This window comes from Arvicanthis niloticus, chromosome 14, assembly GCF_011762505.2.
Source record: "Arvicanthis niloticus isolate mArvNil1 chromosome 14, mArvNil1.pat.X, whole genome shotgun sequence".
NCBI classification, from domain to species: Eukaryota; Metazoa; Chordata; class Mammalia; order Rodentia; family Muridae; genus Arvicanthis; species Arvicanthis niloticus.
Genome location: NC_047671.1, coordinates 61,285,354 through 61,297,527, shown reverse-complemented (window position 1 = coordinate 61,297,527; position 12,174 = coordinate 61,285,354). Strand labels below are relative to the sequence as shown.

Below are 12,174 nucleotides of genomic sequence, written 5' to 3'. Positions count from 1 at the left end.
CTAGAATTTTGTCAAAAGTTCTCTTCAGGATTTCAGGTCTGCCAGCTTTGGACCTCCAGCCTCTTCATTTATAAAAACTTGAACCTTAGTCCATCTCTGGACCTCAGGATACCTTAAAGGTGACTACAGCAGCCCTGTGTGCCCGTGGCCCTGGTTGATATCTCCTTTTCTTAGGGCCTTGCCTCAGACTTTGATCTGCCTTGGAGAGATGCTATATCTGATCTTTATTTTTTACCTTGTCTTGATCTTAATTATTATTATTATTATTATTATTATTATTATTATTATTATTATTATTATTTTAAAAACAATGTTTGTCTCCACCCTGAGGACCAGTCTCTAAGCTGGTAAAGATGCAAATCATAAGTCAACTCCTCGGTTTTTTCCTAGACATCAATCATTGTCCAGCCTTCTAGCATGAGTAATTGGCGAATAACAGGTAGGAACACCTGGCCGTGGGATCTTGGGGGTCCATAGCTGAAACCTGGCAAGGAAGAGCATCCAGACTGTGTATAAAACAGCCCAAAGATCTGCCAATGCTCTCTCCTCTAGGGAGGACTGTTATAGCCCCTCCCTTCTTCCTGTCATGTTCATCTCTCCTGGTGTTCTCCACTGGAGCCCTTACTTCCTGTCCCTCCTCTTCTAAGTCCAAAGAGGGTGAAGATCATATACTGGCACTTAGCACAGGGCCCAGCAGGTGGCTGTGGGGCCTAACATTTTTGGAACAATTGGATGGATAAATAAAACACTTCCTGGGAAGGGAGCACTGGAGACACAGCCCAATGGGTAGAGTCTTTGCCTAGTATCTTTGAAGCCCTGGATATTACAGTTAGCGCCGTATAAGCTGAATGCAGTGGCATGGAAATGTAAGCCTGGGATTTGGGAAGTAGTGAGAGGAGGAAGAGGAGAAATTTGAGGTTATCCTCGGCTACATAAGGAGTTGAGTTTGGACAGAGAGAGGCGGGGAGGGGCAAGCCTGCTTGTCTTCATTGAACCCCACCTTCACTCTGTCCCTCAGAGCCTTCTCCTAATAAGGCACCCATTTGTTTAATCTAATCCTGCCTTGGGGTTCCCTTTCCTGTGGCCCAAAGGCCTAGCACCTGCAGCTGAGAAGCTTATGGGAGTTAAGATCCCAAGGACTAGACAAGAAACCAAGACAGGAACAGAGCCTAACCTTTCAAAGTGCTCTCATTGTGTGCAGCTCACAAGGACAAGAAGGGGGAAGCACAGGGTTAATGGGAAGGGACACTGATCAGAGACCTCATGGCCTTCCGAGGCAGTGATAGAAGGCAGCGGCTGAGGACTAGGCTGTCTCCAGGGGCACACGCCTCTGCTGCTGCTACACTCCTCCAGTGTCATTTAATGTTTGCAGTTAAGTATTTACAGATACGTTCCCATGGCAACCGAGGCCTCAAAGTTACTCTCACAATTCTGTTTTTTTTCAGATGTGTTTCTCTGCCTGAGAGCACAGGGGTTCTTGGAAGCTGGCCAGGTTGTGAGTCATATTCCCAGCCCTGGGCTCCAGCTATCCACTCTGCCTCCCATTTTGGAGGCCAACAGCCTGACCCCACACATTCCTAAGGCCAACGTCCCTAGCTCATAGGGCTGTCAGGCAATTTGTTCTTGGGTCTGACACTCAGAACCACCAGCCTTCACTATCCAGGTCCTCTCACTTTCTGGATTGATTACCAGCCTCCTGTCTCTATTCCGAACTTCCTTAACCCCACCAGACAAATCTAAGCCTCTGGGCCACCATACATGTGGAGGGCAAAGTCTTTACTGTAGCCTCTGGCCCTTGGCTCCTGGGAGCCTGCAGTTGTTGATGCTTTCTGGGTGTATTCATTGTCTCCTGTGCCTCATCTCTCTCATGGCAGTGCATGTGAGTCCCTATCCATGGGTTCAACCATTCATTCTGCATCCTGGCTTTGGGCTATGCATTGTTCAAGGAGAGGAAACAGAATCAAAATGTTGAGTTCCTCAAGGCATAGAGCTGACCCCCCCAGTGGAGGAGGGGTGGGCAATGATTAAGAAAAGATGGAGGGATTGGCATGTGAATGAAGTTAAAGCATGACATACGGGCGGGCCTTGGTGAGAGGGATGCAGGTGCAAGACAAGTGAGTGGAACTGGGATCTAGAGGGGCAACGCCTACCAAAGGGAACAGTTAGGACAAGGGACTGAACAAGAGTGTTTGAGAGGCACCCAGGGAGCCAGGAGGTGGGGAGAGGTAACCAAGGCATCACAAAGGCAGCAAGAGCAGGGTACCTAAAAACTGAACTCACATCTGAGTGCAAATGACAAGCCCTTGCTAGGACCACTACGGTGAATGGAATGACACATCCAGGTGAACTGTTTATCCTGGAGGCTCAGAGCCAACAGAGTGTGGAAGAGGGAGGATGGATAAGGAAGATCCATCCTCCTTATGTGGGAGATGACACAAGACTCCAGTGTTCCCTTCTGTGACCCCAGCTGTAGGAATGGCCAATCACCATACATGTCCCCAACATCCCCTTAGTACCATGCATGATCTTGGTTTTGCCTAATCCTCCAGTGGATGCTACCCCAGAAGGAAGACACGGGATTACCTCTAGTGAACCAACACCTTTCTGGGCAAACTCGCTGCCTCCAGCTCCCAGCTAGCATTCCCTGGGAGGACTGCCTCCCTGGGAGGACTGCCTCCCTGGGAGGACCGCCTCTGCCATGTTCTCCCTCTCCGCCTATGCTTGGTGAAAAGTAAGATGTTGGCCAGATGACTCCTCCCACCTCAGCGCTGCCCTCCCCTGGAGACTCACCTATTCTAAGCTGCTCTTCTATTCCACAAGCACTGAGCGTTTCTTGAAACCCCTCTCCTTCAGACCCTCCTAGAAGCTAGAAGGCACTGGCTGTCAATAGTTCTGCCAGTGGCTGTAGCACTATTATAGCCTATGTAAGTTGCTACCTTCAAGTGAACTTGCACTTCACGAAGCCAGGGTATCCCTGCTAAGATAGAACCTATAGAAGGTAGCACTCTGCAGGAACTGTGGCACCTGGCAGGTTGCTAAGCACACAGGGAACTGAACATGTTTCTGGGAACAAGAACCTACAGGATTAAGTTTGGCCATGGCAGGGAAGGCATTCAAGACTCTCTGGAGCCGTCAGAAAATCACAGGACACTCCAGGAGCACATATATGGCATAGAAAATGGGTAGGAGCACTTTCTTTGTCTCTCCAAGTAAGGACAAGCCAAGCAGGAGGCTGGAGAGAGGCAGTGGTGGATGGAGGGTGGGTGGAGCCTGCTGTCTGAGGAGGCTGAACTGGCTGGGATCTAGGGCAGGCCTTGCTATAATGTTAGCCAGTTCGCTCCTACCCTCCCTAGCCTCCTGCAGTGAGAAGAGATTAATTGTTGAAATCCACAGGAGGGGGGTCTCTTTCCTTCAGTACCCACCCCCAAAAGAAAACAGTTGTTGAAATTGAAAAATGGTGTTCAGTGAAGGGTTTAAAGACATTTTGAATTTAAAACATATTTTAAAGGTCATTTTAAGCAGTAATTATGTTCTAATGGTGGGGCTCTTAGCAAAAGGCAAGAGCCCCTTGGTTACATTAGCCCAATGTGAAACAGCAAGAGCGGGTTTCCAGTACTCCTCAGAACCTAGCCGAGGGGCATGGCGGGGGCAGCTGCTGGGGAGATAAGCTGAGTACAATCTGTACTTCCTTCCACACCTATACCATGGCCACCGTGGGTTCCCAGCCGCTGATGTTGCTGCCACATCAGTGACATGGAGACTCAGAGGGAGTGGAGCATGCAGGCTGGCCCTGTGTCTTTCCCTTCCACTTCTAAATACTGTCTTTTGTGAGTGCTTCCGGCAGTGGGTTCTTCAATCATTGTGGAACCACTATGTCTGGGATAGGGGTGAAGGGGTGACCCTGAGCTAGTGCCCAGGCTCCAAGGCCCATGTCTGTGAACTGTATGACCTCTGGTCTACATTACTTTAGGACGGGATAAGGACACTGGCTATTTGAAAGTCACCATTTTCTACCCTCCACCTCCAACTAACAGCTCCGCAATCCAGCCCTCAGCCTGAGTTCTTTTTCTTGGAGCATGCCTTGCTTCTGCAGGAAACCACACCCATACAGTACTTGTGGATGGAAAGGCTGATACTGAAAACACACTGTGAGGACTTAGTGTTCGCCAGACTTGAGGGAATCTGGAAGAGCTAGCCATAGGTGAGCACCCTGGAGGTCCCTTAACAAGGGAGACAGCAGACTGCAGGAGCTTGCAGCTGGGTTTGTAGTACCACAGGCATTGCATTTAATTTGGAAGGGTTTCGTGACTAAGATATGCGGATCATTTAGGGAAGGACAAACTAAAGAAGGAATAACCAAATGCTTTGAATAAAGAAGTAAGCTGCGGACTTTCTGTTTGGGTCGATGTCATCATAAGCTTCAGCCATGTCCTGAAAGATAGACTACACAGGCAGTGGGCAGGGAACGCAGAGTGCATCTGGGACAGGACTCTGTACAACACTCAACTCTACCAATGAAGTCACCTGTGCTTTCTTTGAGCAAGAGTGGGATCAGAGTACCCAAACTGATATCCATAGGTATAGGTCTGCACCTGGGGACAACACGTGCATCACTTAAGAGAAGACTGGGAGCAGGTAGGGGCTAGTGGCACGGGAGAGTCAGCCTCTGAGTGCAGCAGTGCGCACTGGGTGTGTAGGGATGTGGTCTGGGACTAGCCCAGAAGGCAGCTGTGGGTGGTAGGGACCGAAGCAAGGGAAAGGGCGAAATATAAAAAGACCCAGGAGTGGCGCAGCGCCGGGCCACAGCGTTATTAAACTAAAGCATCTTATAAATCTCGAGCCATTAATAACAGGCTGCCTCCACGTCGGGATAATTTATTCAAATTGCGGGTCCCGGGATGGAAGAGCAGATGTTTCAGAGCTGTTGGTGTCACTGAAAGAGTTCCAGGGGAGGAGGGGCATGCTGCTGCATGCTGGTGGCACGGGCTCAGCTCTGCCCGCTCTGTTCCTCTAAGGAATATCTTCATCTTCTACTGAGCAGGCCACCAAACCCCTACTCTGGGAAAGGCAGGACAAGGTCCTTAAGGGACAACTAACTTAGTTCAACACACGCTAAAGAACTGTCTGGAGAGACAAGCAGTCAAGTTGCCGCATCTAGAATGCGGTGCTGCTCTAACTGGCCTCGATTGGCCTATGGTCCCTGCTATCTTGGCTCATTGAAATAACAGTTCTCAAAGGTTCTTTCCTTTACAATCAGGTCATCTGCTGATGGCCTGGAAGCAAACCCCAGAGTCTCATTTGTATCCCGTGTCCAACTGAGCAGTAATCTATGGATGGTTTGCCTCCTGCTGGGAAAGATGGCCGGAAGCTAGGCTAGGGGTGTCCTTCCACTCAGATCAGCCCTCTGGGTCAAACCTGGGTCCTGTAGTGGGGTGGTGGTAGGTGCATCAGGATTTCAGGCTGGGGGTTTGGCCACAATTCCTAGACAGACTCCAGGAAATGAGAGTCACTGGTTGTCTGTCTAGACTCAGGAGAGGTTAACTTCCTCAGATGAAAGCTCTCCTGCCAAATTTCACCTCTCTGGCTGGGCAACTCTCACTCCATGATGCCATTTCTGTCCCTAACTCCTTTCCTTTCTAAGTGTCTAATGTCCAGGGTTGTGGGGGGCAGAGAGAAGGGGACACAGCCCTGCCTAAGTCTTTGTGTCTAGGAATCCCAATCTCCATGGAATCCACGTATGTGACCTCACAGGGACTTGCTCATCTTTACCGCTCACATTTTTTCCCCATCAGGAAGGACCTGAGTGGCTCCCAGTGTCCTGGCTTGTGCCTTGCAGTAGGTGAAGAGAGACTTCCTCCCGATTCTGTTCTGTGGCCCTGAAGAACTGCCTACTGAGTGACCCTGCCCAATCAGGGATTGCTGCGCCACCCCCTTGAAACTCTAAGTCTTAACTACTTGGGTTTACAGAGGAGGCTCCCAGCTCCTTGTCCTGGCCATGTCCTGTCCCTGATGTCATACCCTGGTGAGTGACGGTTGGAATAAAAGAAGTGTCACATAAGAGGCACACTCATCTCTTCCCTGAAATCAACCTTGATCACACGCCACCATCGTGTGTTAAGAGGAAAAGGAAGAGTCCCTGCTCTCTTGCACCTGGTCCTGACATGTAATGATACTCCTCAGGTAGGGTTCTTATTAGAAAAATTTCTTAGGCAGACCCCACCCTTGACAGGACAGCATCAGATCCCGGTGTACAATGAGAGGTTGGAGAGATGCCTTTTGCCACTTCTGGGATCTGGCTACTCTAGATATAGGGGCTGCTGGGAGAACTTGTCAGTTGCCTAGGATGAAGCTGAAGAAACCACCAAGGCCTCCAGCAGGACAGGTGAGGGAGCTGGGAACGTGTGGTGGCCGCCCCTCCCCCACTGTTCCCTGTCAGCATGGCTAGGAGGGTCAGTGGTAACTGTCAGTGCTGTGCTTCTGCTCCAGGCACATTGGACCTCCTCCACAGCTCAAGGTTCATTTCCAGTGAAGGAGAGAGCGCAGCCCACACTTGCAGGGCAATCAGCATGCTCTGTGATGAATGGAGCCTGTGTCACTCAGCGAAAATGAATATTTCTTTGCGATAATGGCCAGATGGTAGCAACTCTCCGATCCAAATTAAAACATGCATGATAAATGCCAGGAAAACAGAGAAAGACAAAACCCCAACCTGGAGTGAATTCTCTCTATAAATCTTCCCTGCGCGCCCCTCCCCCCCCACAGTGGCCCTGCTAATAGCCATTAAATTATTAAGATGTGCTTCAAGGAGAATGCCAATGTCAGTGGTTCCAGCCCCCTGCCCACCCTTCCTCAGCCTGTGGGGCCAGAGCGCGTAGGAAGTCCAAAACGGAGGCTGCTTCTCCACCTGGCCCAACTGGGAAGAGTAGAACATTTTCAGACATGGACACAAGACAGGCATCATGAAGCAAGCATGACGGATACCCATGCCCAGCCACGCTCTGGGGAAGTCAGGTATATTTCTCCTTAAGCAGGGAACAGTCTCCATGGAGATGAGAAATTAACACCATGCCTGACTTTACAGTGCATGCAGAGGGCAGAAGAAGGTGTCTGAGCTAGAGAGTCAGGAACAGCTAAAGAAAACAGACTGAGGAGGGTAGGACCGGCAGTATGTACCTGGATGATGGGGAAGGTTCAGGAAGTGTGTTGCAAAGGTGGATGTGTGCTGGAGGTTCTGTGGCAGCAGATACTCAGGGCATACTGGGTTTGTTTATACTGTCTAGTGACAAAAGGCATCTGAATCTCTCTCTGCCTTTACTCCCATAGTCCTTGCCTATCTTCATGATCAGAGCCTGCATAGCAAGGGCCTCTTGTTCTCCTGATATGCTGACCAGACCTCCCTGTAGCTGGCCATCTTCCCACATCCAGCTCCTGTGGTCCCCAGACTTTTCCTCAGAGCCCAGGCCTTTTCCTCGTTGTCCACAAGCCAGACCCTAGCATTTTATTCTGGTATTCCTGAGACTCTTTCCCTGGACTGTTTGGCTTCTTAATATTCCCTGGATATTCTCTAGGCCATGGGGTCTGCATCTCTTATCTCAGTCTAGAATCATCTCCAACATGGAGAACCCTGCAGAAGGCCACTCAGATTGTCCCAGTTGGTGCAGGCCTCCCTCCTCTTATCCATGGCACACAGTGTCTCCATTGCCCATGTATGCCAACAGAGCTTATTCTTCTAGCTCATGAGCTTCTCCAGGCCCTAGAGCCTAGCAGGAGCTGGTAAATAGCATCCTAGGGCCACACGTCTGCCTTTGTGGTTCACAACCTTTGCAGGACAGGGGATGCCCTCTGATGGGAAAAGTCACTGCAAACTGACCATTTATACATAAGCTTCAAGCATCCTGAGATACCATGTCCTGTTACCCAGGGATGTTGACATCATAGGATATCCTTAGCATGGATCCCTGTTGATGTCTGTAAAACCTGTATTCCAGATGGGCAAGGCCCTGGTGATTCAGGCTGGTTTTCCTCAATAGAGCCTTTGTTGACTTTTACTGCCTGCTCCTCCCAACTGGTCTTCACAGTTATATGGTCTCAGATAGGCTCTTTCTGCTATTAGCTGGGTGGCACCTGAGTAGGTACAGCCTTGGACTCTTGCTGAGGTCCCTTGCACCCCTGTTCCCCCAAACCATGAGCAAGGAGTAAGAGATGCCATTCCAGACAGTGGTCCAGCCTTGTCTCTGTTGCTAAGGGGATGGGCTTGGATGTTGGAAGGACATGTTTCTGAGTCAGCATTTGTGAGAAGTCCCAAAGCTTTATGGGAAGTCAGCAAGATTGGAGGTGACCAGAAAGATAGAGACAAGAAGGTTAATGACTGACTATATGTCTCAAGGGGGGTCAACTCTCCTCTCCCAGTCCCGTTTCTCACTTCATAGATGGAGATGATGCCCAGCCAGGCACATAGGGACGCTACCAGGGAAGATGCTCTCACAACAGAAGCTCAGTGGCAGGCCAGGAACACTAGCGTTTCTCTCCATCTCTAGAGTCCCAGCAGCAGCTGCTGCATGCATTGACAAAACCCTGTTACCCCAACATTAGGCCAGAAGGGGCAGACTTTAAAATGAAATGACAATAGCCTTTTGAATCCAAAATAATGGGCACACACTCCACACTTGTGTACATAAGGGCTGGCTTGGGGGCTTCCGTCTCTTCATATCCTCTGGACCATACCTAAGGTCCTATTTTAGTGTCACATTTCCCTACTCTGGGCTACTACCCAGTCTTCTGGATCCAAGCCAGTGAGAGACCCTGTCTCAAAAAAGAAAGTAGGGCTGGCAAGATGGCTCATTGGGTCATTGGGTAAAGACACCTGCTGCCAAGCTTGATGACCCAAGTTCAATTCCCAGGATCCACATGGTAAAAAGAGAGAAGCAAACTCTTACTAGTTTGCCTCAGAGTTTCACACATGCACCATGACATATGCATGCACCAACACACGTACATAAACCAAGTCCCAGCTCCTCATTTCATTAAGCCGAGGTTCCTTCCCAACCAAACCCCTTATTCTATGGCTTTAAATACATCTGGAGCGCCACCCGCATTACCTGCCATCCTGGTCTCTAATTTCTTTGCTGTGACAGCCCATGTGCGTCCTAGCATCCTATTGTCTCCTCTTGGCAACCTCCCCTGCCCTGCTTTTCTCTGGTAATTCATGTATCCAATCTAGTGGAAGTTCCGCGGGGTACGATTTCTATTCGCACCTGATTCACCACACCTCATCAGAGGGCCTCACCCTGTCACCAGCTCTATTTTCCCATACGCCAACCTCTAAAAATACAATGACGAGTACATCAGCCGTGACGGGGTATCCCATAGTTTCCTACTATGCTCCATTTGCAAAAATAAGTTTAGGGGGTTGTTCCTAGCCTCTTTGCAATACGAGGATGCAGCCCTCAGAGCAGGTAGCTTTGTGGGAAATGCAGGGAGTTTAAAGTCAGAACTGCGATGGGAAGCTGGGGCGTATCTCTGCCAAGATCTTCACTTGACTCCTCACACCATGTGGCTGAGCAACCCCAGAACACCACTCGTATCATGTTATCTCCTAACCCACAAGACTGAGCATCTGTCCCCATACCCAACACCTCTGTTCAAAGTCCCCTGTGAAAATCAGGGTTCCTGTACCTTACTTACACCCTCAAAGCTGGACCCCTCCATCCTGGCTCACAGGGTGTCCCTCTCCTCCTTGGGTTTAGCTCATTTTCTCACAGATCAGCTCAGCTTCCACTCTCACTTCTGATTAACATAGCACATTTCCTCTTCCTGTTCTGCCTCTATAAACCCCTAATTATGGCCATGTTCTTATCAGATGGTCTTGATAATTATACCGGGAACCTGAGAACACTGGAGAACACTGGGTACGGCTCACCCTCAGAAGCTAGCTGGTCCTCTCTCTCTCATTGTCTGCATCATCCCTAGAAGTGGGAGCACCCTCCTGCGTGCTCACACAGTGCAGGGGACAGGCTGCCCTGAGAGTGGCAATGGGAGGCTTCACCAGAGGGGGCCTAGTCCCCTCTCTCTGTCATTCCTATTCCCAGGCGCACAGGCGGGAGGCACTTTTAAATATCATCCAGAAGGCCGTTTGCTATGATTAATACCCCACTTTCCCCGAAACCGTTGTTTGCTAAATTAGCTGGGGCCAGAGGGAATTTGTTGAGGAGCTAGAGTCTCAACTTAACTTTCTTAATGCTTAAAACAAAACAAAATAAAACAAAACAGAAAAACCTACTTTAAAACCGGAATGCAGATCAAGCCACACACTCTCCCCCCTCCCCCCCAAAGCTGAAAACCTAGAGTCCAGTTACATTCAGCAGGTTTGCAGTTAATTATATTTTCGCACCTATGGTGGGAGTTACAGATGTATTTATAACGTGTGTCTGCTCCACTGGAGTGCCTGCGACCTCCCTGGGGACCCTTCCCCCATAGAGTTGCCTCCCCAGCCACAAAGACCTGTCTTCACAGGTCTAGCTGGTGTAGCTGTACAAATTAGAGGAGGGTCCCTAGTTTTTTTTTTTTTTTTTTTAATTCTTTTTCTAGTGGAAAGAGAAAACAAAGATCCCCTTAAGTTGGAAAAATGGGCTTTTTTTTTTTTTTTTTTGAGAATGAAAGTCCCAAGATAGAGTGGAATTTGCCCCATAGTTTAGGGAAAGTAAGAGATGAAGATACTTAAGCCAAAATGAGAGAACGTGTGCACAGACAGGCCATTGGCCTTGATCAGCAGGGGAGCCACGCCTTGGTTAGACAGCCTGGCTTAGTCATAAGTTTGCCATCTCTCAGCCCTTCCAGATCTTTCAGATTGCCTGTATAAGGTCATGACAGGGACTGACCTGGATAACATTGTTATCCTATGTTTGAGATGAACATTGCTATGGTTTTTTTTTTTTTTCTTCAGTATTAATCTAAAATGAACCTGACACATGGGCTTTGAGGTTGGCTCAGGGGAAAACATGGTACAAATTCCGACATTCCAATGGTAACAGGGGTCAAAACAGGTATGAGATAGAAGACTAGAGGCCTGTGCAGTTGTTCTGGGGTGTGTGTGTGTGTGTAGTGGTAGTGTGCATGTGCGTGTGCGCATATGGAGGCCCAGGTTGACCTAGGGTTTTCTTTCATAGATGCCTTTACTTGTTTTTTTTTAAAAATTAATTTAGTTTTAGTTTAATTTAATTGCAGTTGGCCTTCCTTACGTTTTTGATTTTGTGTGCCTGGATGGGAAAGGGGCAGAGCACCCCTGTGTGGGGGTCAGAGACCAACGAGACAGTCTGTTCCCTCTTTCTACCATGTGGGTCATAAGGACTAAACTAAGGGAACCAGCTTGGCAGAAGGTACCTTTTTTCACTGAGCCATCTTGCCAACCACACCCTGCTTTTGAAAGACAGCCTCTCACTGGAGCTCCTGGAGCCAGGGAGCCTCAAGGATCTGCTTCTGCCTGCCCATCCCTGGAATCACATGCGTGCCACCTTGCTCAGCTTTGTTATGTGGGTTCTGCAGATTAAATGTAGGCTGTTATGCTGGTGTGGCTACCATTTTACCGACGGAACTATTGCCCCTTTCCATCTACATTGTAAGGAAAATGGGAAGGGCTAGGTGAGGTCCAGACTCGTGGGGTAGAGTAGAATCGTTTCTGGACCTCTCCAGGCCTACATAGTCTGGTGCCTAGCCAAAAGTGAAGTTAGCTGCCCTTAGTTTGCCATGGTATCTCCTTTGAGAGACTGCTCAGGGGAGGGAAGATGGTGCTGTCACAGTCCCCACGAGCCAGGGAGGCCCAGCTCTGAAACAAGTTCTGGTAGAGGGGCAAAGCATACAAATCCTGGAACTTGTACATGGTGAATGTGCCATCCAGTCCAGCACCTGAGACCTGCTGTGGGGACTCAGGAGGTGCAGGGAATGCTGAAGGGTGAACATTTTGTGCCCCAAAGTGTTGACATACAGCTCCTTTGGGTGGCTGCTGTGGGGCCTCATTCACCAACCACATTCTGCTGGCTATGGTAAGCTTCGCTCATCTTGCTCATCCCTGGATTCCCTGGGCAGCTCCACAGTAGAGGTCAGGGTGAGCGGAATCAGGACAAAGCCCTGTGATCTACACACCCAGGATGGGCTGATGACACAGTTCTCCAGCTCTCC

At 49.4% G+C, this 12,174-nt stretch overlaps 1 protein-coding gene across 29 annotated transcripts in view; it reads right to left on the bottom strand.

The window, feature by feature from the left end:
- Celf4 (CUGBP Elav-like family member 4) overlaps nucleotides 1-12,174 on the bottom strand; it is a 277,788-nt gene that overhangs the window by 41,832 nt on the left and 223,782 nt on the right. The window lies entirely within an intron of this gene.